We start from the raw sequence: 27,652 nt of genomic DNA, 5'->3' as shown, positions 1-27,652 counted from the left end.
TTCCTCAGGCACTGATCGACATTAATAAAGTCCTGAAACACTGATGGTTAACTTGGAATGTTAATACATGGAAACTGAAGTACCAGCCTAGTCACCACAGTTATAGTGCCCACTTCCTGGGTTCTTCCTATATTACATCAAGCTGCTTAGAAAAAAAAAATGAAAATTTAATCAAAGATAATTAGGAGATTTCCCCATGACCATGAAATCAGACCTAAGAGAAGTAGTGGGTCGTGGGGTGTCATTCATTTATGCCATGATAAAGCCTGAATAAAAGTTACTGTTGTCTTGTATCAAAGTATACCCTTTAAGACTGAAGTGAGTAGGAATGGGGTAAGGTGTACAGTCTGCATTGGTAATTGTAAACAAAGGAGAAAATTTGCAAATAATCAGAGATAAGAGAAAATTATTTTTTGGAAATACAAGTATTTTAAATTATCTACATATAGATGACAAGATAGGTATGCAGACATTATGAATGAGAACAAGAGAGGCTGAAGCTTGGTCATCTAGTGGATGGAAACTGCACTAAAGAGTCTGGACGTTTTCCTGAAGATATCAATAGGTTTTACATTCATTTAGGTTTAGGACAGGATACAAATCAGTAAACACAACAGCTGCAGCATCCTCCACTCCCTCAGCAGCTCCCAATTACATAGGTTCTTTTGTCTATCCCACCAGTTGGATGTTAGGATTCCATGAGCAAGTTGTGAGGGGCCACTTTGACACATAAAAACTATGAGCTCTATTTTCTACCAATCTTTTATACCGCTTAAGCCCATAGGCCCCAAATAAACTTGCCAACTTGTAGCTCTCCCAACCTAGTGCTGATTTCATCCAACAAATAGAAACACTATTTCTCATTTTTCTTAGCTCCACTCCTTCCAAGGAAAAAGTGCTGGAGGAAACTAAGGTCATCCTCTGAGAGGCTGAACTGGACCAGACTGATGTTAAATTCTTTCTCACAGTTTCACCCCCATGATCTTGAGTCAATATTTTCATGAAACAATTTCTTTAAATGTTCTGTGACATTTTTTCTGAGAAGCATATCTCTAAAATTTTATATAGAGGAAAAAACAAGCGAATGCACCTGCAACCACCAAGGTTTGTACTATTTAACAAAGTATTGGTATCCTTTTCCTAAAACATGTTCATCTTGACCAACATGCCTTGTAAATCTTTTCTTACTTTCTTATCAGTTGTTCAGGTCTCCCTCTCACTCACTATCACTTGTATATTTAAAAGTTATTAGAGACATTTATATTTGTGTTTAGTTTCTCTAAGACCAAATTTACCATTTTGTCTGGACAATCAGTTTCCATGGGGTTAATAACAAGTGGGAATTTTAAACCAATTTCCCAAAATATCTTTTCATCCTGGGTGGTCACCATCAGTATATATTTATTTTTCTTTAATTTTTATATATAAGCCTATAAAATATATCAAATAACAGTAAATGAGACATTAAAATAATACTTAGCATATAAATTACTTGCTAATATTATACCATATAACAGTAACTATTACAGTAATATTTAGCATACCAAATATTTGTTTTTATTACAGTGTAATTTCTCCATCCTTCCCAACAGAATCATCTCTTACCTTTATAACGTATTTTCAGTGACAGGGGTGGTCACTAGAATGTTCAATAAATCAGGATTCCTTCTGGCCTGTCTAATCATACCCAACTAGGAAAAAATAGCTTTTTATTGATACTGATTCCCACAATTAATGTAGAGTATAACCCATATACCCTAGAAAGAGAATATATTGTTGGTCTTTTATCTTCTCAGTACCCACTAACTATATAGCAAAAAATGACACCTCCTTTTAAATTCCTGGCACATATGCAATAAGGAAAATGATGATAAGAGCCACATGTTCCAGTGACATTCTGCTATAATTTAGATGGTCCTTAGAATTTCAATAGGTTTGTCTCCCTGGCTTGGGTTTCTAAAATACCCAGGGATGTTGTGTTTCTTAAACACAGTAGCAATCATCTGCAATAGAGAACCCTTCTTGTGTGAAGATACAGAGCCTCTCCAGAGGTGTTGCAGGGCATACCATCTCAAATGACTTTTTTTTTTTTCTTTCCCTTCAGGTAACAATAGAACATCAACAAGTCCTCCTTTCTCCATTCTTAAAAACAGATGGTAGGTTTGCAAAGATAAAAGGTAGGAGGAGATTTTTCTCTCATCAAGGCAGCTAGAGTTAGTCCTAGTCTTGCCAGATTAAGCAAGGTGACCATCTGCACTAGGATTGCCTTAGGAATAAATGTCAACTTCAAAGGAATACAGTATCTTAAGCAGTAATGTTCCCTTCAGCTGGAAAGAGGACAAATTTTATCTTAATCTAAACCATTATATCAGAACACCCCAAAGAAAAGCTTGTGAATTGCAGAAGACAAAGATTAGTGCCACAGCATCATTTATGACCCTCTTATTCCTGGTACACAGAAAACTTCCCTAAGGCTATTCTTCTCTCAATACTGATCATATTCAAATGAAACATACACTCACTGAACTTACTATCCAGACTCTCTCATACTTATCATCCTTAGCATCCTGTCACTCAAAAATGAATGTTTTAATTGCCCATTCCAAATTTCAGTGAAGTCTCTCCCTTGTCTCTGGTAGGAACATATGTCTATTCTGTGTTGTACTTTTTGTCCCGTTTGGTGAACTGACAAGCCATATAAAGGAGACCCCAAACACTTGTCTATTCCTGAAAAGACTCATCGGAATACTCCGGGAGCCATGAGCAGTTTTCTATGTAATCCACTTGTCTATGATATGCTGATTCTTGACCTCATGTAATTCCCTTAATGCCATTTTTGGACATTTTTTTTCTCTTGATAACATTCAGTATAGTTTTTCACCATATTATTGACTGTTCAGAGTGATACTAGCATATGCCAATCTTTCAACCACTATGACATTATTTGTGCATCACTTTGCCAGCTCATCTCACATACCCAACTGTTTTTACCCAGGGGCAGACCAGGGAAATGGCCTTGGCTAGTCCCTGTCCCTCTGAGCCAGAAAAATGTTCTCTTAGTGCATATCCATGAATGCAGTTCTCCCTAGGAGTTTCTGTAGGAACATCCGCAATTTTACTCTTTCATAACAGGCTTTTCTTCTGTATCTATTCATTAAGGAACCATTTGTCTACCTATCCATGCAGCACAGCCAAGGAGTCTCTATATATTCAGTAATTTCCCTGATGCTAAGAACCAAGTTCTTCATACACTGCCAAATATATTGTTCTCAATTTAGCTCACTGTGTATACCTATTGCTTTCTACAGACCACTGTCAGATGCAACAGCCTTCCCATAGAGTCCCACCATTCACTGTAAGAACTCCCATCAACAAATCAGGGAGATGTTTTGCCTCAACAGATTTCAGATCTTTGGACAATAAGAGTGGGTAGCTCAGGAGTTCCACTATAGAGGCAGAGATGCTATCTACTTAAGGACACAGTGCATTCCCTCAGAGCTGATCTCCATGCTCTAAAATATACTATTTATATTTTATCAGGGAACTTGTATGGTTTCTTCTTTACTGGAGTCTCTTTCAGATATCACCCATGATGTTATAGATAACTTAAGCCTCAATATAATCTGATACTCTTAAGTATGAATGTTATTTTTAATAGAGCCAGAGTATGTGCCAGTACTTGTTTTTCATGTGGGCTGTTCTTAGAAAAAGTATCAGGGAAATTTTAGTCCAGAAACCTAACAGTTGCCTATAAGTAGCATTGGAAGGCTTTTGCCAGGGACTGAGTCTATGTGTTTTAGCAGTAGACTTCTCTAAATACACTGGTTATGTCAGAATTATAAAATCTCAGAGGGACAGCTTGGGTTATCCTCTGCTCTGGACTGCATTCAAACCCATTTCTTTTTCTAGTCTTTTTGTATATTAGAGCTAACAGGATTCCTGAATGTGGTGTCCTCTAGAATCCAAACAGCCTTTTGAGGCTTTGTTCCTTCCTATTATTAATAAAGACCCGAAGAGAGACAGTTTTCTCTTTGTTGTTCATAAAATCCTCTATCGGCCCTAGCCTAGATTATTCCTGGAAAAAGGTCCGACTGAACTGGGTCCTGACTCCTTAGTCAGATTATCTAGGCATCCTTGGCTAGTCCTACTGCAACTACATCTTTTTAATTTTCTCCTCCCTCCAGTCCCAGCTTCCTATCCAAGAGGGGACGTATCATTATATTATCAACTTCATGAATCAAAACACAGGGCAGTAAACTGAGTCCTGGAGAACATGAGTAACCTTGAAGGACAACAGTAGAAGTATTTTTAATGGAGTCTCTCCTGTGCTTGACATTTTCAAGATTCTGAGTCTATGACAGCATACCATCAACATTGTCATCTGAACTTTCTGATAGTTTTTACCATGTCTGAAGCAGTAGAAGCTTTGGACTTTCTTCCAGACCAGACAGAGCAAAGGTGGAAAGAATGGATATTTGAGAAGGACAACTTGTTTAACTTGTTTAATCAGGACTAAGATTGCCTGTTGCATTCCTGGAAGGTAATCAGTTTAGTCTTTCCTATAGAAGAAGCTTAGGTCAATTGTTAGGCCTCCCACTTAGCTGATCCAGTTGAGCCTTGACAAAGCACAGATGTCCCCAACATTCAGCTACAGACTAGGAAGGGCAAGACCTTCCATTCATGTATCACATCCTTTCCAGTTATCTTTTCAAGCAAAGGGAATACCACTACTGGATAGCTCCTCCTTTATCATGTTTCTAGCTAGAGTTTTATTGGGACCATGACACATCCTATCACATATCTCCATTCCCTTTAACTTCCTTTTTGGCTTCTTAATATTATCTTGCTTCCTGAACATTTATAGGGCATTATGTACCAGTATTCACTTAACCCAAAAGTTTCACCAACCATAGGATATTCTACTTTAACCAAAGCACATGACCTTATAGCTTCCACAAGGGGTAGGGCAAAATATTCCAAACTTTAGGTTAATCCTCTTTGGCTTCTACTGTCTCAACATACCAAGTACATTTAGTAGCCCTAGTTAGCACTTGTTATTATTGTTCCTTAACAGCATCTTTGGATTTAAATTCATCCAGGCTGGGTTAAAGGGAGCCTGTCTCACGGGATTCATTAAGGGAAGACTCTGCCTGATATGGAACAGATTTTCCAACTACTGATAACGTTCTAGTAAAATCTTTTGAAATAATCCATTAAATTTCTTCTTTTTTCATCTCTTGTCTTAACTGCAATCTGATAATGAGTCTAACTGATTCACCATCTCCTTATTTCTTCAGTTGACCCCCACCTCACTTTGCCTTTCCTTACCATCTGTTTTATCAGTAACCCAGGAGATAAATCTATAGAATGTAGCCACCCTGGCATCAAATCCTCATCAGAGTCTCCTCCCTACCCCTACTTAGTTCTGCTTCCTGCATCATAGTGTTTTGACTCAAAGGTCTGAAAACCAAGCCTATTTCTGACACCAATGTCTGGCACCCATGACTGAGGTAATGGGTATGAATTGGCAATCACATTCAAGAGACATAGGCAGGATTTAACATAAAGCTCTGTTTACTTGGCATTATAGAAGAAAAGAAAACCGTACATGATGTAGGTTAGGCATCTTCATTTCCTCATCTCTTCTCAGCAGCTACTTAAATACACAAAAGGAGAGGCTTCATTTGCAACCTCACCCACATAGACACCTATGACTGCCACAGATGAGAGCCTGGGTACATGTGGGTCATGTAGACATATGGAACCCTCAGCCTTTATTTCACATCAAGCTTTTATACCATACTTGCCACGTAGGCCCAATGCCAGCTCACAGCTCCCTAACCCAAGGCAGATGAGTGTTCCACACACCAATGAGGCAAATAAAATATTCTTCATTTATCTTTACTGTTTCCTAGGAAAGAGTGTTATAAGAACTGGAGATCTTTCTGAAACAGGTCTGAAATTCAGACCTGATAGTAACCCTTTATTTTCAAAATTATATATACATATACATATGTATATATGCATACACACATATATATACATATACATATATATGTATGTATGTGTGTGTCAAGGTTTTACATTTTTATATTTTTGTGCTTATACTTAATTTTCATTTATTATATTCCTTTTATTTAACCTCTTCTAATTTGTGAAATATAACTATCATACAAAAAAGAACATAACATCTTGGGGCGCCTGGGTGGCTCAGTGGGTTGAGCCGCTGCCTTCGGCTCAGGTCATGATCTCAGGGTCCTGGGATCGAGTCCCGCATCGGGCTCTCTGCTCAGCAGGGAGCCTGCTTCCTCTTCTCTCTCTGCCTGCCTCTCTGCCTACTTGTGACCTCTCTCTGTCAAATAAATAAAATCTTAAAAAAAAAAATAACATCTTAAGCCACAATATAATAAATAATATATATATATAAATATTCAAGCAACCACCTCCTGGGTTGAGAAAATGATCATTATCTAACCACCTCAAAAGCCACCAGTCTAGACTGTAACTTCCCTAATCAACCTTCCTCAGTATTTCCTTGCCCCATTCATGTGTTTGACTTTTATAGTAATTACAACCATGTGTTCTGCTACAGTTTTACCAAGTCTTACCACTAGGTATATATCACTAAACAATGCAGTTATGATTTTCCTGTTTTAAAATTTATACAAATTCTGTATGTATTATTTTGTGTCTTGCCTTTTTTTGGGGGGTAAGGGAAATCAATATTACATTTCTAAGATTCAACCATGTTGTCCTGTGCAATGGTACTTTCCTTATTTTTATTGCTATGTATTCTATGAAAATATTATAATTTATTTAATCCAGTCTTTTATTAATGGTTATTTATGTTATTTTAAGTTGAGGGTAATACAAACAATGCTTCCCTTGTAATATTTTTACAATCCTCCAGGTAAGCATGATTGTCTTTGTTTTTCAGACAAAGAAAAAGATGGATAGAGAGAGGAAATATAATTTACCCAATATCGTTTAACTGCTAGAACTGGGCTTTAACCCAGCTATGACTTCTTCACTATGCTCTTGCAATAAGAGATATGGGATTACACTAAGATAGTGGCAATTGAGATGAAGAAAATGCTCAGATTCAACCAATTCTAAGAATGTAGGTTCACTATGATTTGGTGATTAACTTGAAGTAGTCACTGTAGGAGATGAAACAATCAATAATAACATCACTGAGCAAGCATCTGGCTTGAATGGATAGTTGGTGATGTCATGTATGGGAATAAATACAGAAGACCAAGCTGGGAAATGGAGGATATAGTTTGGACTTGTACATACTCCCTTTGATACTGGCAAGACAATTTAGTGATTAATAGTAAGAGCTAATATTTACTAAAAACTTACAATTTACCAGAAATTGTTTTAAATTCTCTATGTTAACTCATTTGATTCCCCCACAAGCCTGTAAGGTACATCATATTCTTGTGTCCATTTTATAGATGAAGAAGCAGCAAAGAGAGGCTCAGTAGTATCTTAAAGTTATAAAACCAGTAGGTGTGTCAAGGTACTTACATGAGCAACTGCTTCTAAAGCTTGTGTTCTTTTTTTCTGTTTTTTTTTTTCTTTCTCCTTTCTTCTTACTTGTTTAGAGCTCACGTTCTTAAGCACAAAAATATAATGTCTTTTGATAAAAAGACACAACCATGAACAATTATAACAGATTTGATGGTTAGGCAAGAGGTCTGGGCTGGAAATATGGATCTAAAAGCTGTTAGTATATACATGACAATGGATGCACTGAAATGGATGAATTAGCCCTGAAGGAGTGGGTAGTGTGACCAGAGTCATGAGCTTCATATGGAACTCCGTGGGATGTGAGGAGGAAAGAATGACACATTACAGCTGTCCAGAATTAGAAGTGGGTGGGCTTTTATACCCTTACATCAGTGGTTCTTGGTTGGAAGTGATTTTGCTCCCTCGGGGATGTTTGGCCATGTCTGGAGACATTCTGAGTGCGAGTACTACTGGTATCTAAGTGGGTAGAGGCCAGAGATGCCACTAAACATTCCACAGTAAACAGAACAGATCCCCCAAACAAAGAATTATTCTGTCTAAAGTACCAATAATACCAAAGTTAAGAAACTCTATTCTGCACCAATCAGTCATTGGATGTGGGCCCACCTAGGAAGATAGAGTGATGGGGCAGAGAGGTTTTTGCTGACCACTTCCAGCAGCTGGGATTAGTCATTCATCTCTCTACCTAAGAATGCAATGAGGCAGTGCATCACAGCATCTGCCCTGGCTGCGGAAGGGAGATAAGGAAGCCTGCTTTTGACCACCTGCTGGGATCCACAGTGTATCACTCACACCTTTTTATTTTATTTAATTTCAGTGTTTTGACATCTTGAAGGTTTACTGACCCTGCAAATCCTAGCCAATCCCTAGAGCTAGTAAATAATTAGGCCAGGGGAACACCTTTCCCATGTAAACCAAGCAATCCCAAATCCTCCCACCCCATCCCCTTCTTTCACTCTCAGGGCCATTATCTCCCTGCTCTAACCACCCCAGAGTTAGGCGCTAGACAGTTTGGGACAGCCCGGGCACCCGATAGCCTACTGAAATTATTCAGACCAGTCAATTCTAAACCTGCTTATCCTGCCGTGTCTGTTCCTTCCGGGGAAATCACGCAAAAGCTCTTACCTTACCTATGTTTTTCCCTTGTAACCTTTGTTTTCCTGACCAACCCTGGTACTTTCCTGTGTGATTTTCTGACCAACCCTGGTACTTTCCTGTGTGATGGTGTGCTCCCATCCTGGGAACTGTAACAACCTATCTTTTCCATGGCGCTCATCTCTTTCTGTTTGGCTCATGATACTGAATAATCAAACCAACCTTTTATTTTTTTTTAAAGATTTTATTTATATATTTATTTGACAGAGAGAGATTACAAGTAGGCAGAGAGGCAGGCAGAGATAGAGAGGAGGAAGCAGGCTCCCTGCTGAGCAGAGAGCCCGATGCGGGACTCGATCCCAGGACCCTGAGATCATGACCTGAGCGGAAGGCAGCGGCTTAACCCACTGAGCCACCCAGTGGGTTAAAAGCCACCAACCTTTTAAAACAAGCCGTTGATTTGAATGATTTTATGTTCAGTTTTATTTCTTATTTCTTTTCTTTTTATTTTTTGTTTTTGGTTTTGTTTTTTTGGTTTTTGTTTTTGTTTTGGGGGTTTTGTTTGTTTGGTTGGTTTTTTGTATTGAAAGCCTTTAAAAGTAATTTGGCTATGTTTATTTTTGAATTTTAAAATAATTTAAAAATAACTTTGTTTTGGCTGCAGGATGATGCTACATTTTTAACTACACCCATGCATATTTTTCCTTTTTAAAAAATCTGCTTATTTTTGGAGCGCCTTGGTGTCTCAGCTTGTTAAGCCTCTGCCTTCAGCTCAGGTCCCAATCCCAGAGTCCTTAAATAGAGCCATAGGGTCCTGGGATCAAGCCCCTTGTAGGGGCTTCCATTTTCAGTGGAGAGTCTACTTCTCCCTCTCTCTCTGCTACCCCCCTTCCACTTGTGTGTGCTCTCTCTCTTTCTCAAGTAAATGAGTAAAATCTTTAAAAAAAAAAAGTAGGCTTATTTTCCATGATAAAAGAATATTTATATATGGTAGTTGATCATAGACATAGGTGAATTGCCCTAGCGTTAATCACTATCTACCTAGTTGCTAATTCATCCCATCTTCTGATTTTAAGCCAAAGAGTTTGCAGACAAAATGTTTCTATCAAATATTTATTAAAGCATTCTCATTTGTATTGCTTTATAAACAATCAGTAATCCATCTCCCTTGATCCATGTTAATGAGCCATGTGTTGTTTATTTCCAAATAATTAATTTTCAACTTTTGTTATTAATGGCTATTATTACTTTCTGATCTAATATCATAACATACACAATTTCAGCTTTTCTGTAATTAATTTAAGATACTTTTCTTTGTGGCCTATTAGATGTTCAGTTTTTATAAATGATCCACTGGCTTTTAGAAGAAAGTGTATGGCCTGCATATTTAAAATGTATTTGGACTCTCTTTTAAATAAATTATAAATTAAAGTATTACATAACTTTTATATTTTTACTTTTTTCTACATGGTTCTTTAAAACTTGGGAGATGTGTCTTCAAAGCTACCATTTTTCTTCTTTTTCAAGTTTTCCTTGTAAAATTTCATAGGGTAGATTTACCTTAAATATTTTGTAGCTATGTTATTTGTCATACAAATGTATTTTATGAATATCTCCTATAATTATAGATCTAAAATCTTTAATTTTTATTATAAAATGAGAGCCATTTTTTTCTGATTGATGACTTATTTGCCACAAAATCTAATATAACTGGTTTTAATATTATACTCTTACTTTTGTTTGCTTTACCCAACATCTCTGGCAGTTCTTTTTTCTTTCACTTTTCTATGTCATATTCACCCCATAGCTATGTCTCTTGGGAATAACATATGACTGGACTTTGTCTTTAGTAGAAGAGTTTGACTCCTCCTATAAGCATGTTTGTTATGCCCCTGAAAATCTCGTTTATTTGCCCTCTCAATTTTGAGCTTTTAAAAATATATCTTTATTTTTCTTGTCTAATTCTCCATGGGCTGTGATTTTACTATAATTTTTGCTAGGCTTTGTAAAGCATATATCTTTTTTAAAAATTTAACAGATACATACTTGTTAAAAATGAATTATAATAATCAGTATAACAAATAAAATAGTGCTTTTCGAACTGATGCAGTTCGGATACTAGCATTGTTTTATTTTGTTCTGGGCAGTGAGCCTGACACGGCACTCAGTCCCAGGACCCTGGGATCATGACCTGAGCTGAAGGCGGACACTTAACAAACTGAGCCACCCAGGTGCCCCTTTATGCACAATATTTATTTATTTTTCCATGGAGAGTCTGTGTTATGGCAATTTTGTTTTTAATTTCTACCTTCCCCTCAATTAGTGTCCTTTTCTTGTCAATCTATTGCATTTCACTTCATATTTGTATCTTTTAAATCTGAGTCCATGTTTTCTTAAATTGTATTAAGGACCCAAAGCAGATGCTTTAAGAAAAAGTGTTTTATATTTCTAATAGTGAATATTTCCCAAAAATATGCCCTCACAGTTTATATACCATTATACTTCTTTTATGTCAATTTGCTAAAATACCTACCTATCTTTTATATCTGCTCTTTCTGGTAAAGAAGAATGTATATCCAAACACGGTATTGTTCATAAGCATTGTGGGTGAATTCATGGGCCATCTTACTCTATTCTAACCTCCCTCAGATGGATTTTGAGTCACAGAGCTTATGTGTAGAACCTCCATCAAAATTTCTTATGTTCAGAAAACATTTATCTTTTGTAGCTATCTGGATGTCTTTTGAAAAGCATCATTTGTGCCTTAATGATTGAAAATATTATTTCGATCTTCTCTTGCTGGACAGTGACGATAACAAGGCACAGTACACACTGCTCTATCGATTCCCATCACAGTCCCTCCCTACTGGTATTTCCACATCCCTGAAGAGCACCAACACTTTCCATGCCTGCCTCTGGCTAAAATAGAATAGTCATTTTATTTCCAGAATGAACAGAGAGAACTACAAATGGAGAAACTGGAAGATTGCACGGTCTTGTATGTTTTAGAAAGCAGGTCTTTCCTACACATTAGAGGAAAACAAGTTTCATGCTGTGATTGATCCAGACATTGAGCTCTGAGGCCAAGAGTAGAGTACCTGTGGCAAATGGTGAAGATGATCTTTAGGTTTACACATTTGTTATTTCTTAGGATAGTAAATTTTATGTGTCAATGGGTTGATATTGACCAGGAGATATACAGATTTCTGGTTACCAACATTACTTCTGGATATTTGTCAAGTTTGTCAAGTTGTTTCCAGATGTGATTAGCATTTGAATCTGCGAACTCAGGAAAGTGGATGGCCTTTCCCAAGAGTGCATTATCCAATCTATTGGAGGCCTGAGTGGAACAAAAAGAGGAAAGAGAAATATGCACCTTTTTCTGCTTCACTGCTGGAGATGGGACATGTCATCTCATCTTCTTCTACTCCTGGGCTGGGATTTAATAGCATTAGCCCCCTGGCTCTCAGGCCGTCAGACTTAGACTGAATTATGCCACCAACATTTCTGTGTCTCCACCTTGCAGATAGCAGATTGTGAGATTTCTCAGCCTCCATCACCACATAGGCCAATTCCTCACAATAAATCCATATTTATACATCAGCTATAACTTACCCATTTGCTCTATCTAAGCTATTGGTTCTGTTTCCCTGGAGAATATATCCCTCAAAAAATCAAAGTATGTGTCAGCATCAGACATTAATTATAGTTTTTCATTCTGTGCAAAGAAACTTGTAATTTGTGTACATAATATTGGTTGTATTGATTTGAAGAGTTATGAATGTTTATGTTTTAGTATCTTTTTATAGTATTATAGCTGGAAGTTGGGAAAGACTTGATCAAGCACTGCTAACTGAGGTGATTCTGATGCCTATTCTCATCACTTTATTTTTTTTTTTAAGATTTTATTTATTTGACAGAGAGAGATCACAAGTAGGCAGAGAGGCAGGCAGAGAGAGAGAGAGGAGGAAGCAGGCTCCCTGCCGAGCAGAGAGCCCGATGCGGGACTCGATCCCAGGACTCTGAGATCATGACCTGAGCCGAAGGCTGTGGCTTAACCCACTGAGCCACCCAGGCACCCCTGTTCTCATCACTTTAAATGTGCAACGCACATCCTTAGTACATTTTAGGTTTCTGTAGTCACATTTATTCCATAATGCGCCTTGTAGAATATCATCCAGTGATTTAAAACACAAAGTATTTTTTACCTGGTGGCATCTACCAGCCTCTGTCTCCTGATCTACCATGGCTGGAATTTCCTAAACTTCATCCACAACACTGTAGGTTCTAGGCCAAACCTGGCCTAATGTCCCCTAGCCCAACCTTGACCAACCTTCTGACACAAAGCACTGTCGCCTGTGCTACTGGTCTTGCTATAGTTTTGAAAATTTTGCCTTGGTTTCATTCTTACATATGAGTTTTGAAGACTGAGCTCTGCCTTTTCCTCTGTGAGTCCAAATCCCTCTTTTGGTTACCTAGCCAGTATTTGAGATGCTCTGGGTTTGCTTACTCCTGTAACAAAGTGAGGGATAAATATAGACAATTCTCACCAACTTCACTCAGTGACTTTAAACAAGTCATTGTCACATTTTAACCCGGAATAAACTAGCCTCTACTGTTCTTCCCGTGTTTAATATTTACATCTCTTTTCCATGGAGGCAGCCAAGAGGATCCAGTCACTCCCTTTCTCCAAATGCTTCAATTGCTTTAACACAAGCTTTTAAGTTTTTGCTTTGACTCATGCCTCCACCTTTAGCTTCTTCTCCAGCTCCTTCCCCTTTCACTGTGCTCTAGCCACACTACACTGGTTTGTGAATTTTGAAGATACTATTTATCCTCTCTGCTGTCTGGAACCCTTTCACCCTCACTCTTGTGAACAAATGCTAACAATTTTTTCTTTCAGGCCCCAGCACCTCCTCAAATAGGACACCCTCCAAGAGGCACTTACTGACATCCCTATTAGACTGCTGCCTTAATGAATTAAATTACTGTGTTCATTACTGTATTATTTCCTCTTAGAGTACCCTATACTTTTTGTCAGTAGTATTTCTAACTTTTTTTTCGTTTGAATACTTGTCTGATATTGTTTTCTCTGTTACCCTGCGGACTTTATAATGGTGTCTAGTGGACATATCACTTTCTGAATAGGACCTAGCAGTGACTTGTGCAAGTACAGACTCAAAAATATTTGATCAGTGAATTAAAAAAAAAAGTGAATGTGAAACGAAAATTAAACATTAGCAATTTACCAACAATACTAACTATTCCATACTAACAAATTATATGCCTGGTGACAATGCTAGTTATTTTATTAAAGTGTTAGTCTACACGGAAGTCTATCAATATTTTCTTCATATACAGAAAAAAAGAGGGGATGAGAGGGAGTGGAACACAGTTGAGTGAGAGGGAAGAATAAAATGATTTAGTGACAAGTAGTGAGCCTGGTTGAGAGAGCACCAGTTCTATGGACAGGGCAAAGCTCTCGGAAACATTTAATTGTTCACATAAATATTTATCTGAGGCTGGAAGGGGTCATACATTATTTTTATTTTTTTATACCTGATGGCAAAATAGTTGTAAAAATATATGTTTTTCCCCAAAATTCATACAGCAGGTTGGAAGATAAGTACACATTTCTTAACTTTCATTCCTAAGTTTTATCTGCAGAACTGCTGATACAGCAGGTTCCTGTATCCTCCACAATCATTCTGTTCTCTGCACGTAACTCTCCTGACATCTGTCGTCCTAACACAGACTCCAAAGAACCTGTAGAATTTTGCTAGCAGCACAGAACTATGAAGTCAGCTGGTCTCAGAGAACCGACCAGTGGCCCTTGTGCAGCTCCCCATGCTTCTCTTTTCCAGATTCTTTTTTTTTTTTTAAGATTTTATTTATTTATTTGACAGAGAGAGATCACAAGCAGGCAGAGAGGCAGACAGAGAGAGAGGAGGAAACAGGCTCCCCGCTGAGCAGAGAGCCTGATGCGGGGCTCGATCCCAGGACTCTGAGATCATGACCCGAGCCGAAGGCAGCGGCTTAACCCACTGAGCCACCCAGGCGCCCCTCCTTTCCAGATTCTTGACTTTTGCCCTATAAGCAGGGACTTAAGAGAAATGAATGTATGTTAGCATGTTTTTATGTTAGTATGATTTTGGCAAAAAAGGAATATTCCTGAGTTTTATCTCAGAAATTTGGATTTAGTCATTTGAAACCAGGGCCAAGTATCTGAATTCTTTAAAAGCATAGCAGATGATCCTTATGCTGATAGTCCACAGAAAATAAGTTGAAAAACAGCAAGTGGCTATTTCATAGATTTTTATCTGGTTACCTATTTTCTGAAGTGGGAACAGACATTCTGTTGTTTAAGGTGGCCAAATTTTGCCACTAACGCATTAGGCTTTGTGTAGGGTCAGACTTATTTAAAAAGTGTTTTCTGTGCTGGCACTCTAATCTCATATTTCCAGATCCTATACCTCTGAGAAAATAAATTTCTTCTGCCTAAGTAAAAAAAAAAAAAAAAAAAAAAGAAGAAGAAGAAGTTTGTAAATTGGCATTCATTAATTTACTATTACTTTTGGCAACTCATGACATATGCATTTTTTTAGTTAATGTTTCAAAAGGCTTAAACTCTTCAATTTTTCCATTTTATCCAGCTCTCAATATAATGAATATAGGCAATATGGATTCAAATTTTTAAATCTATGTAATTTTTCTTATTCTACCATTTTGATAGCATAGGTTTCAGTGTTTTTTTAAAAAGTGAAAAGAGAAACGACTTAATAACTTTAAGTGAATTTGGCAAGAAAATTAAACATCCATTAATTGAGTTCTTGAAAATTAAGTCTTAACAGCCCAGCTATACAGATAAAATTAGCATTATGTTACCTTCAGTTTGACTACCACACTGTGCTGGATTACTTCCAAGTATCCCCTTTCCAATCAAAAATGATGATAGAAATGTGATGTTTTACATCAGACACTTGACTAAAATATCTCTACTCATCAGACTTCTAAGAGTCAAACTGCAGGTGGTCCTGAATTTATTTTAGATGTCTGCTATTTTCCTCCATTTGAAGTCTCTTTCAAATAAAACAACTTAAAGGAATATCAGGAAGCAATTTATTGGAAATCATGTATTTATTTTAATCAACAGAGAGAATTAACTCAGTCGCTGTAATACATCATCTGGATTCAACTATACTCTGTGTGCTTTCTTTTTTAGATGAAAGACTGAAATTTTCTTTGGTTCATTAAGTGCGGTACGGTTTCCTCTCTTTTTAATTAAATTTGAATCCAAATCCATTATTATTTTTCACATTAAGTACTATTCTTCATTCTAACTCAAGATATACTGACTTATGTTATACCTCATGATCCTGTGCTGTCTGGTATAATTTTTCATGCTTCTAAAAATCCTTATAAATTCTACTACAATTATGCCTTGCAAAAACAAAATTAAACCTATACTTCTTTAATTGTCTATGTCAGAACTGAACTAGTGCATATTTATTTGCTTCCTTTTAAGGTGAAGAAATCGGTATACTTGTCCTTCCACCTTCATATAATCTGCAATTTTTGTCGTATAATCTGCATGTTTGAAACGATTTACCATAACTTTTAAATATTGTTGATTTTTTTCTTTCAGAACTTTTTTATGTCATATGCCCTATTTGATATCAAATTAATGTTATTTTTGCAACTACATACAGGTGACCCCCAAGTTACAATGATTCAACCTACAATTTTTCAAATTTACGGTGGTGCAAAAATGATATGCATTCAGTAGAAACTATATTTTGAATTTTGAATCTTGATCTTTTTCCAGGCTAGCGCTGTATGACTCTCTCCTGATGCTGGATGGTAGCCCCAAGTCACAGAACCCAGTCAGCCACATGATTATGAGGGTAAACAGCCAATACACTTACAGCCATTTTGTACCCACACAACCATTCTGTTTCTCCCTTTCAGTACTGTATTCAGTAAGTTACGTGAGATATTCAACATTTTATAAAACAGGCTGTGTTTGATGATTTTACCCAACTATAAACTAATGTAAATGTTCTGAGAACAGTTAAATTAGGCTCGGCTAAGCAATGATGTTTGGTAGGTTAGGTATATTATGCATTTTCAATTCATGACACTTTCATCTTAGGATGTGTTTATTGGAATGCAACCCCATCTTAAGTCAAGGAAGACCTGTATTTCAGTATTTTAATAATCACAGACACAATTAAATAGGCTGATTCTTATTCATTTAAAATGAAATGTTTTTTCTTGATTTTAATAGTAATAAAAAGGTCATTGTTTAAAAGAAGATTATCAAAAACTGTAACAACAAGATGAAAATTTTCTGTAATCCAGACAAAAATATCTTTGTGTTCTTCTTTTCAGACATTTTTTATACATATACACCAAAAGTTTTCTATAAGTTCCTATAGCGGGGCGCCTGGGTGGCTCAGTGGGTTAAGCTGCTGCCTTCAGCTCAGGTCATGATCTCAGGGTCCTGGGATCAAGTCCCGCATCGGGCTCTCTGCTCAGCAGGGAGCCTGCTTCCCTCTCTCTCTGTCTCTGCCTGCCTCTCTGCCTGCTTGTGATCTCTGTCTGTCAAATAAATAAATAAAATCTTAAAAAAATAAAATAAAATAAAATAAAAAAATATAAGTTCCTATAGCATTTCACTCTCCTTGTTACACAGCCTGCTTTTCACTTGGCAGTAGATCATGGATATCTTTCCATATCACTGTATGTCTTTATATGTCATATGAATGTGTTTATGTGAATATAAAAATTGTGCAACATTTTAAGTTAAAGTATAATGTACAGCTATATAAATGTATCTTTCAATTTATAATCAATGATTTTGTGGACATTTAGATTGCTATTATAAACAATACTGTGATGAATATCCTTACTTTTACATATCGGTTCAGTTAGTTTCTGAAGATCTTTTTCTGGAGGAAAAAAAAGCTGGATCACTTTAAGTTTCGTCATATGATTCTAGAGTGTTTGCAATTGGCTGTACTAAAAGTGTGTAAGAGTTCTGCATTATCTATACCCTTTTCTTTTTAAAAACTATTCACTTGAGAGAGAGAATTAGCAGAAAGATGGGCAGAGAGAGAGGGAGAAAAAGAAGAGAATCCTTAAGGAGACTCTCTGTTGAAAATGGAGCTGGACACAGGGCTCAATCCCTGGACCCTGAGATTATGACCAGAGCTGAAATCAAGAGCTGGAAGCTCAATGGACAGAGCCATCCAGGCACCCACACCCCCTTATCTAAGTTATTATTATATGATATCATCAACATTTTATCTTTTTAAAACCGAAAACAATTTTTTAAATTGAGGGTTAATTTGTATCTCATGGATTTTATGTAAAGATAAATCAGGACTGGTTACATAAATTTCAGAATCCCATACAAAATGAAAGTCCAGGCTCTTTTTCCAAACTATTAAAATTTCAAGAGTATGACAACACAGTATTACACTGAGCATTGGGCCTTTAGAAGCTTGGGGCTCTACTGACTCTAAAAATTTCACACTCAGGAAACTAACCCGAGGTTTAGCTTTTCAAATGTACATTAACCCTATTTATTTAATTTGTGACTCTTGTTTATGAGTGGTTTTCACTCAGTTTTAAAAATTCTACTGTATCTTTTTATTGATTTGTATAAACTTTTTATATACCTTGTACTGGAATTACTAAAACATTATCTAATTTTTCTTATGTTTTATGAGTTATGTTTAAGTATTTAATCTTATAATGTTTTTTACTTGAGATCAGATCTTAAGTGCATTTTTTTAAGCCAAACTGGTTATTCAGTTGACCTAATATCATTTTTCTTGTAATCTATATTTCCCTCAGTGATTAGAAATGCCATATTTTTCATGTGTTAGTAAGAATGTAGGACCAGTTTCTAGATTCTTTATTCTTTGATTCTTCTAGATTCTTTAGTTCATTGATCTGAGTGATCTTTCCCCATATCTACTCTATTTTAATTACTGTAGTTCTATGATTTTATTCATTCTTCTTCCTTCAGAATTTTCCTGGTGATTTTCATACTGGTTAATTTTCTAACCTATGTTTTTGAATTATTCATCAAGTTGAGAAAATTCTTGAGATTTTGATTGCCAAAACAATGAATATCTTGATCCAGATGGAAAAACTGATGTCTCTAAACATTAACTTTCACACCTAAAAATAAGGTATGAACCTCCATTTATCTAAGTCTTTTGTTCATGTATCTCAGTAAAATATAGCTTTCCTCATATAGGTCTTGCACATTCTTATTTATTCTGCTTTTATATTTTATCCTTTCAAAGGAAAATAAAAAGCTGTTATTTTTGTATATTAATTTTGCTAGTGGTCACCATGCTGTTTGCTTCTTATGACCTATTTTTTCCCCTACACTGTGGTATGTCAGAGGACACAGTCCACTGTATACTTAATGATTTAGGTTCCTTGAATTCTATTCTGGATTTTTCAGTTGAAATCACAAGGAAAGGATATCTTTTAATATTTTGTCAGCCTAGAGAGAATAGCATTTATAATTTGCAGATAAGTAACTTAATGTGCGGCAAGAATTTTTTGAATTCTTCTTACGCTTCTTCCACTTACTGGGCCTCATTTGATCATTTACACAGAACTTCATTTTTTTCTTTTTTTTTTCCGTGGGTACCAGCTGGGCTTTATTGGAAGCATTGCGGTCTGGGTGTGGAGGAGAAGCTGCACTCCTGCCCCACTCACTCCTGCTCACACTCACACTCCCATTGACACTCCAGGTCCTGAACCTGCTGGGTCAGGTCTGGTGCAGAGCTACACAGAACTTAAATTTAAGGGATTGGCAAAGTATAAGGTTTTATTACTTCTCTACACAAAATTAATGTTTTGTTTCTTAGGGATGGCTTTTTTTTTTTTTCCCAAGAGTAATTTTTAGTGTTGGGTTTTACTCTTTTTATGAAAACAAACTATTATTTTCCATTTTCTTCATTCTGTTTTCTTATTCTTTAATGTAGAGAGGACTTTTATGGCCTGGAATTTGTGTAGTAGCACATGGGAGGATACATTTTGATATCTTTATTGTACACTTAACGTATTTTTCAGAATGTATTTTTTAACATTTTAAACTAGAAAGACAGAAAAAATTTAGTAATCCTGCATTCTAAAAAGAATTGGAAGGATGCTAAGACATGGGCAAGCTGAGTGAAATAATTTAATCTGTGCCTAATTTCCTCTCTACAATTTATGAGCCTGCTATTCCAGGGACCAGCTTTCTGTGTCTCACTTTCCATTTGCCTCAGTTTTAAATTTACAGATATGGTGTATCTTGTTGCCTCTCCTGTGTTACTGCCCAATCATTGGGAAGAATCATAGTAGATCAGGGAGAAACCACCACCTACTGGCTTCCTCCTTGAGTAACTTACGCTCTCATGTGTCTCCCACTGCAAGTAATTCAGAACACTGCTGATGAGAGCAAGTGAATGGATGTTAGAAAGGTGTTCCCTGCATATTATATGTTGTGCCATTGCCTTTATCCTTTTTTTCTCGAAATTATGAGTGCCAGAATCTCCTAAATTTATTTTCTGTAATGTTATACTACAATCTCAGGAAGAAGAAGCAATGAGTTATTGATGTGTTTCCAGATAAATTAACTCAGTTTGAGGTATATTGATTAGTCATGGTTCCTAAGACTATACAGGATTTTCACCATTTTTTATGTTTCTTTGGGCATTTTGTCATTAATTACTAGGTAACTGAGAATGTTGGGTTGGCAAATATGCTAGATATACCTATTCACAAGACAATTACTTGTCTAGAAGTCATCACCAATAGCTTCTCATTCACAAACTTAAATCCTCATCAAATTGTGTTGGTCTAGAATCATTAATGGAGCTTTTACTCACCTGATCTCAGGTGTACGGAGATTTTACCTAAAAATAAATATAGATATTCCCTACTGCTTCTTTTTCTCTATATTTTCTATATACAATTTCATCAAGCTTTGTGGCTTTAGTGATCTCTACTTTGTGGATCACTCCCAGATCTTATTACCTACATTTGCATTTTCTATAAACTCTGGTTTAACCATGCAGATGATAAAGGCCTTGGATATTATGATGATGACTTCAAGTCAAAGCAACATGTCCAAATCTGAGTGCATCATTTTCTACCTCCCAAATCTGTTTTACTACCTGTTCCTTCATCTGCTCATTTATGTACATTCATCATTGTACTTGTTGAATATTTTCTTTGTGTCAGGTTCTATTGCTGAGTGTATATTGAAGAAGATGGTAGATAAGGTCTCTTCTCTGAGGATGTTTACACAGAATTAAGGGACATGCATGCACACAAGTTAGCAGAAAAGTATGAAATGGCATGATAAGTGCCAAGTTACGATGAGCTTGTGATAAGATGAAAAAAACAAAGAGGTCACCTAATCTTGACTTGGTATCAGAAATAGCTTTTTAAAAGGAAATAACATCTAAGCTGAATGCCAGAGATTGAGTAGCAATTTAGCCCTGTAAAGGGGAGAAGAAGAGAGTATTACAGGTAGAAAGAACAGTAAGTATGAAAATAAGAAAGGTCATGACACACATCAAGCCTAGGAATAGAAAATAATTTATTATAGCTAGAGTACATGTGGTATAGAGTAGTAAGTTTTGAGACAGGAAAGGCAATCAACAGCCAAATTCTTTAGGGCCCTTTAAGCTGTTATTTCTTGAGAAACAAGGAAAATATTGAAGTTTATAAGGAAGGGAGCTACATGATCAAATTTGAGTTTTAGAAAGAACATTTTGACTGCAGTGTGGAGGTGCATTGAAAGGCCAAAACCAGGGGAAAGATCAATTAGAATCAAATGAAAGGTGATGAAATTTTTGATTAAAGTAGTGACATTAGAGTTGAAGAAATCTGAGAAGTTTAAAATATATTTTGAAAGACGTGGTGATTTATTTATGTGGGACCTAGAGGAAAAAAAAAAAGACAAAGATTTCTGGTTTGAGTAATAGGTTGGATAAAGATATCTTTACGGGTAATTTTTTTTTTTTTTTTTTGGTCATGACACTAATCAATTCTGACACTAATAGGGTGTCCTACAATTCAGTTAAATGCTGACACTAACTACCCTGCAGGTAGCATCAGCCTCCACAGTTTTAAAGGCTCTCAGTCGACAAGACTTCTGTCATTTCAGATGCCAGTTGCAAGTTTGGAGTCACAAGGTTATCTTCAGTTCAGTTCCACTAAGCTAAAAAGTCCTGCTAAGCTGATAAGTGTTTCTACAATCCCCACCCCCACCATTGTTCACTTCTGATAATTAGAATAACTCACAAGGCTCAGAAAAATACCTTTCTTCCTATTACTCTTTTATTATAATGGATACAACTCAGAACAACAAATGGAAGAGATGCATAAAACAAGGGAAAGAGGAGGGGACATAGAGCTGCCATGCCCTCTTTGAGTGGACATTCCTCCCAGCACCTTGGTGTGTTCATCAACCCAGTAGCTCCCAAACAGGGGATTAGAGGTTTTTATGGGGGTCTCATCCAAGTTATCTCATAGAACAAATGATGCTCTTATAACTCTTATCACTGAGACAATTTCTAAGGTTCTGGGAGATGTATTCTGGGGACTGGGAACAAATACTAAATATTTCTTTTTTTTATTATACTGCAAACTTCTATGGAGAAATGAAGCAGAAAGAGAGGAGCAGGTTAAGCAGGAAAACTTGTTCAATCTTGAACATCTTACATTTGAGCTTCCCAAAGTATTTATAAGCATAAATAGTCAAAAAGAAGTTAATGAGTCTGGAGTTTAGAAGAAAAATCTGAACTAGAAAGTTGACTTTGAGATTCTTAGGATACTGATGATTATGAGAGCCAGGAAACTAAATGGAGGTTGCCAACAGTGAGTCCACATGAGAAGAGAGAAGACCCAGGCAGAAGAGAATCTACTTAAGGGCAAAACCAAGAAAAAGAAGCATACAAAGGAGATTGTGGGGTCATAATAAAAGTAATAGGAGGGGCGCCTGGGTGGCTTACTGGGTTGGGGCCTCTGCCTTCAGCTCAGGTCGTGATCCCAGGGTCCTGGGATCGAGCCCCGCGTCAGGCTCTCTGCCCTGCGGGAAGCCTACTTCCTCCTGCCTTTCTGCTGGTTGCGATTTCTCTCTGTCAAATAAATAAAGTATTTTTTTTTTAAGTAATAGGAATAATCACAGGACTAAGTTAACATATTTTGAGCACATGCGTGCATGAGCGTTAAGGGCGGTGCCCTTTGCATGAATTGTCTTTTGTAAAGCTGCAGACTGTGGAGTTAAGAAGGAAGAAGAAAATGTTCAAGACAGATGGAGGTGACTATAGAGCTGAATGCAGCCAAGAAATCATTATGATAGTGACTATTTTTTTTTATTATATTTAGTGCAAGGAGATCACTGGAGGTGCAAGGAGATTCACTGGAGACCTTGAAAAAGCAATTCCTAAGGAGTATTTGGAGCAGTAACCATCTCACAGAAGGTTCAGGAAGTAATAGAAGGTGAGGAAATGTTTCCGGTGAGTATTGCTAACAGTTTCACTATTCTATGTATCCAGAATAGAAAATTGGAGTCATCTTGGATTCTTTTCTCTCATGTGTCTTCTGTTGTTAATTCTAAACATAATGACTCTTGCTTCTTTCTTGCTTCTCCTTGTCATTGCTTTTAATAGGACCATTCCCGTTCAGTCCTTGGCTTATATTCTCACACCCTGCTTTAGTTCCTGTTTATGGAAAATCATACAATATGTATTACTTCAGGCCCAATCCAAATATTGCTTGTTTGATTACATTTCCCTAATGATCTCATACTCAAGCAATCTACTTATCTCGAACTCTTCTAATACTTCATTGATACTCTTTTTATAATGTTAATAACTTTCTGCATTAAGTGTGACCACCCACATGCATGTCTTAACACCTTTCTACACTGTTAATTTCATTAAGGAAGAAATTGTATTTATTTTTACATTATACATAGTTCCCAAAATAGAACACCCAAGAACTTATTTTTGTTCTGCATAATTTTCAGTTATTAGAACTTCATGAAGTTTTACCTAGGCCTTTTGAATATTTTCCCTGCCAAAAAATGATGATAATATTATCTGTTCTCCCTACTTCACATTATAAAATAGTTTCTGAATTTTAAAAGTATTTGAAACTATAGCTTTATAAGTCACTATAATATAAAACAATTTAATATTTTCCTTGTTATTACCATTGCAGGAGTATTTAGTGTTATTAGTAGTAATACTAATATAGAAATTTTATACTAAGCATATTTCGATATGCCAGAAATCAGCCAATTACTAGTTTAAAGGTTAATTTCTTCAATTCAGAGCTCATAACACCTGTGGTGAAGTGTCTGCCAATTCACTTTGATGAATAATTCAAGGAGCATTGATTTTACTTAGAGACTGTTTCTTTCCCTAGGTGTTTATATTAGGAGATGTAGCAAGTGATTTATATCAAGGGTCTTGAGGCCAATTGGTCAATTTATTACTTTTTTACCTTTTTCAGCGCAAAAGTTAATGTATGCTTTTTGTATATAAGCAAACTACTCTTGAGCCTGGTGGTGGGTATTAGGGAGGGCACATTATGGAGGGCATGGAACACTGGGCGTGGTGCATAAACAAAGAATTCTGGAACACTGAAAAGAGATTTTTAAGAAAATTTTAAAAATGTGTATATAGAAACTGAAAACCCAATTCCCAGAAATAACCAGTTAAAAGTGTTTGGTATATATTTATTTCTAGAAACTTGTTCTATATGAATACATATTTATTTTTTGTTTTTGTCAATGTTGTTCTCCTTCTGTCTCTCTGTCTCTCCCTTTCCTCACCTCTGTGGTTGTGTGTGTGTGTGTGTGTGTGTGTGCACACACATATATATATATGCATATTATGACTCTGTTACCTTATGTGATAAAAGTGTATATGTGATTAAGGTTAGGGATCTTGAGGTGGGGAAATTATCCTCATTCTTAACTTGGGCCCACTACAATCTCACGAGTCCTTAAAAGTGGAGGAGGAAAGCAGAAGAGTGAGTCAGATGAATGTGACATGAGAAGGACTTGCCATGTCTTTGCTGGCATTGAAAATCAAGGAAAGGGGTGGAGCCAAAAAATGCAATGGAATGAGAAACCGAAATCTGTCTTCAGTTTACAGCCAGCAGAAAACTGCAGACCTCAGCTCATTTAATGGTGAGACACTGTATTCTGCCAACGATTGAATAAGAAAGGAAATGAAATCACCCCTAGAACCTTCAGTAAGGAAGGCAGCCTTGCTGACAGCTTCACTTTACCCTAAGGAGACCCAAGTCTGACTTGTCACCTAAAGAACTGTGAAATAATAAAGCTGTGTTGTTTAAACCACTAATTTGTGGTAATTTGATAGGATAGTGATAGAAAACTATACAAACATAAATGCTATTTCTATAGCCATCTACATAGCTTGGCAACATCATTTTTCTTAAAAAATATACATGGATATCTTTCGTGTCATTTACTTACATGTATAGCTTGCCCAATATAGGTGTAATTTGTAGGAGAGACTGCTACAAATAGCTCACACAAAGAATAATCTTTACCAGGTGTACCCAAATTGTCTTTTGGAAAGCTTCTCTCAACTAATATTTTCACCAATAATATTTAAGATTGTCCATATTCTATGTCCTTGCCTGAACTGGATATTATCAGTCATTTTAATGCCATGTCCTTTGTCCTTTGCAGAAATGAAAATTGCTTTTGTGACCATTGAGTGCTATTATTTTTTCTTTGTCTGAATCTCACATGGATTCTAGTGTGACATATTAGAAGGCCACACATGATTTTATAAGACTAGTCTCTTCACCTAATATAATTTCTTAGTGTCTATGAGGGATTAGCAGGATAAAATTCATTATTAACTCAGAAAATATTTAGGCAACTTTTAATAAAATGTCTATACCCCCTGACTCCCAAAGCTTTGTGTTTGGACTTAACTGAAAGGTACCTAACTGTCTACATTCAATCAGATACTTTATGTACCTCAGTTCATGATGTTATCAGCACTTACCAGATTCCAATGTCACTCTCCAATCTCTTCTTACCACCACAACCCTTTTCATCCCAAGTTCTGAGAGTATTAGTTCTTAAATAACTTAAATATAAACATAAGAGGTGTCTTGGGATATTTTCTGAATGCACAACAGCTTATATGCAGTGAGATTAAGGTAAATATTGAATCAGTGGGGAATTCATAAGAAAATAGAATAGCTCAGACAAAGAGTAGACATGCTTTATTAGAGAAGAGTTTCATAAGAAAACTATTTCAAATTATACTTGCTTTGGGAGGTTGGGAAGATGGCAGAGTAGGAGGACCCTAAGTTCACCTTGTCCCATGGATACAACTAGATAACTCTCACATCAGTGTAAATAATCAGAAAATTATCCAACAATGGGCAGAACAAACTATACAACTAAAGGAAGAGAAGAAGCCATATCAGAGAAAGTAGGAAAGTTGCAGACACTGTTTGGGAGTAAAAAGAACCATGGCTGTCTGTGAAGGGTAGGGAGCTACCCCAAAGGATTTGGAGAAGGGCGGGAAAGCAGACTATCATACTCAGGAGTCCACATAGGGAAAACAAATCCCTATAATATTTGGCTTTGAAAGCGAGGGGACCTAATCTTTTGAGTTCTTACAACTAGTGGGTCTTAAAGTCTAGAATTTTAAAAATCAGGGGTTCTGGCTCTGAGAAAGCCCCGAGGATATTAGAATGATAAGCATTAGGTGTTATACTCAACTAAGGAATCATTGAACATTATATCAAAAACTAATGATGCACTATACCTTGGCTAGTTGAATTTAAATTTAAAAAATGAAAGTTAATTAATTAATTTTTTTAAAAAGTGGAGTCCTCAACTTTAAAGAGACAGCATGGCAAATAGCCTGCAGGGATATAGCCTGGAAACAGCACTTGGAAAAATGCCAGGGCCAGAGGGGAGGGAAGTACCCATCCTAGAGCTTGGCCTAGAGAGGCAGGGATCATGGGAAGACCTTGCAGGAACAAAGGAGCTGGCAGATGTCTTTTCCTACCCCAACCACCCATCATGAATACATAGCTACCTGCGAGAACCAGTGTAGATTCCACACTTTTTACCTAACTTGCTTATACCAACCCCCACCCAAATCTTGCTTCAGGGGGTCCATCCTTCCAAGCCATGCTTGCCTCAATTCTGGTGATATGGGCCCCATTCCCTAGGAGACTGGTGCACCCTCACCAATACCTCATCTCCCAACCTGTGCCGTTCAGGGGACCTCAGTTCCAGTAACGGTAGCAGCAGCAGGACAGGTCTCATTTTGTAAGCTGGCCAGTGCACACCTTCTTAAAATGCACCCCCCCCCCCGCCAGCCAGGGACCAAGCACTGCCCACAACAGGCAGAGACAGCCTCTGCAGACAATGGACAATCAGACTGAAGGGAAAAGTGGCCAGAACTCAATAGTAGGACACATGTAACATATGGAGAAGACACTTCTGGAAGCACAGGCTCTGGTGAACAGGTGACACTGTGCTTCAGGGCACTAGGGGACCTCTTCTTCATAAGGTTATTATTTTTAAGAGCAGGAGATGTAATTGAGTTTCCTAACATGCATAAACAGATACATAGAGTTAGACAAAATGAGGAGAAAGAGGAATGTCTTGCAAATGAAAGAACAGAAACAACCACAGGAAGAGACCTATAGGAAACAGAGATAAGTAATATGCCAGATAGAGAATTTAAAGTTATGATCATGAGGATACTCACTGGGCTTGAGAAAAGAGTGGAAGACATCAATGAGACCCTTAACAATGAGATTTAAAAAAAGAGCCAATCAGAGATGAGACAAAATAAATTAATTTAGAAATATACTTGATAGAATAAATAGGCAAGAAGAAGCAGAGGAACGGATTTGTGACCTGGAAGACAGAATAATGGGAAGTAATCAAGCTGAGCATAAGGAGAAGAAAGAATTATGCAAA

At 36.8% G+C, this 27,652-nt stretch overlaps 1 pseudogene; it reads right to left on the bottom strand.

Annotated features, from left to right (window-relative positions):
• The window catches only part of LOC122915024, a 74,723-nt pseudogene extending 47,734 nt beyond the window's left edge, over positions 1-26,989 (bottom strand).
• Positions 26,990-27,652: the final 663 nt, after the last annotated feature.

This window comes from Neovison vison, chromosome 1, assembly GCF_020171115.1.
Source record: "Neovison vison isolate M4711 chromosome 1, ASM_NN_V1, whole genome shotgun sequence".
NCBI classification, from domain to species: Eukaryota; Metazoa; Chordata; class Mammalia; order Carnivora; family Mustelidae; genus Neogale; species Neogale vison.
The sequence above is the reverse complement of the archived record's forward strand: the minus strand, read 5'-3'. Positions and strand labels throughout refer to the sequence as shown.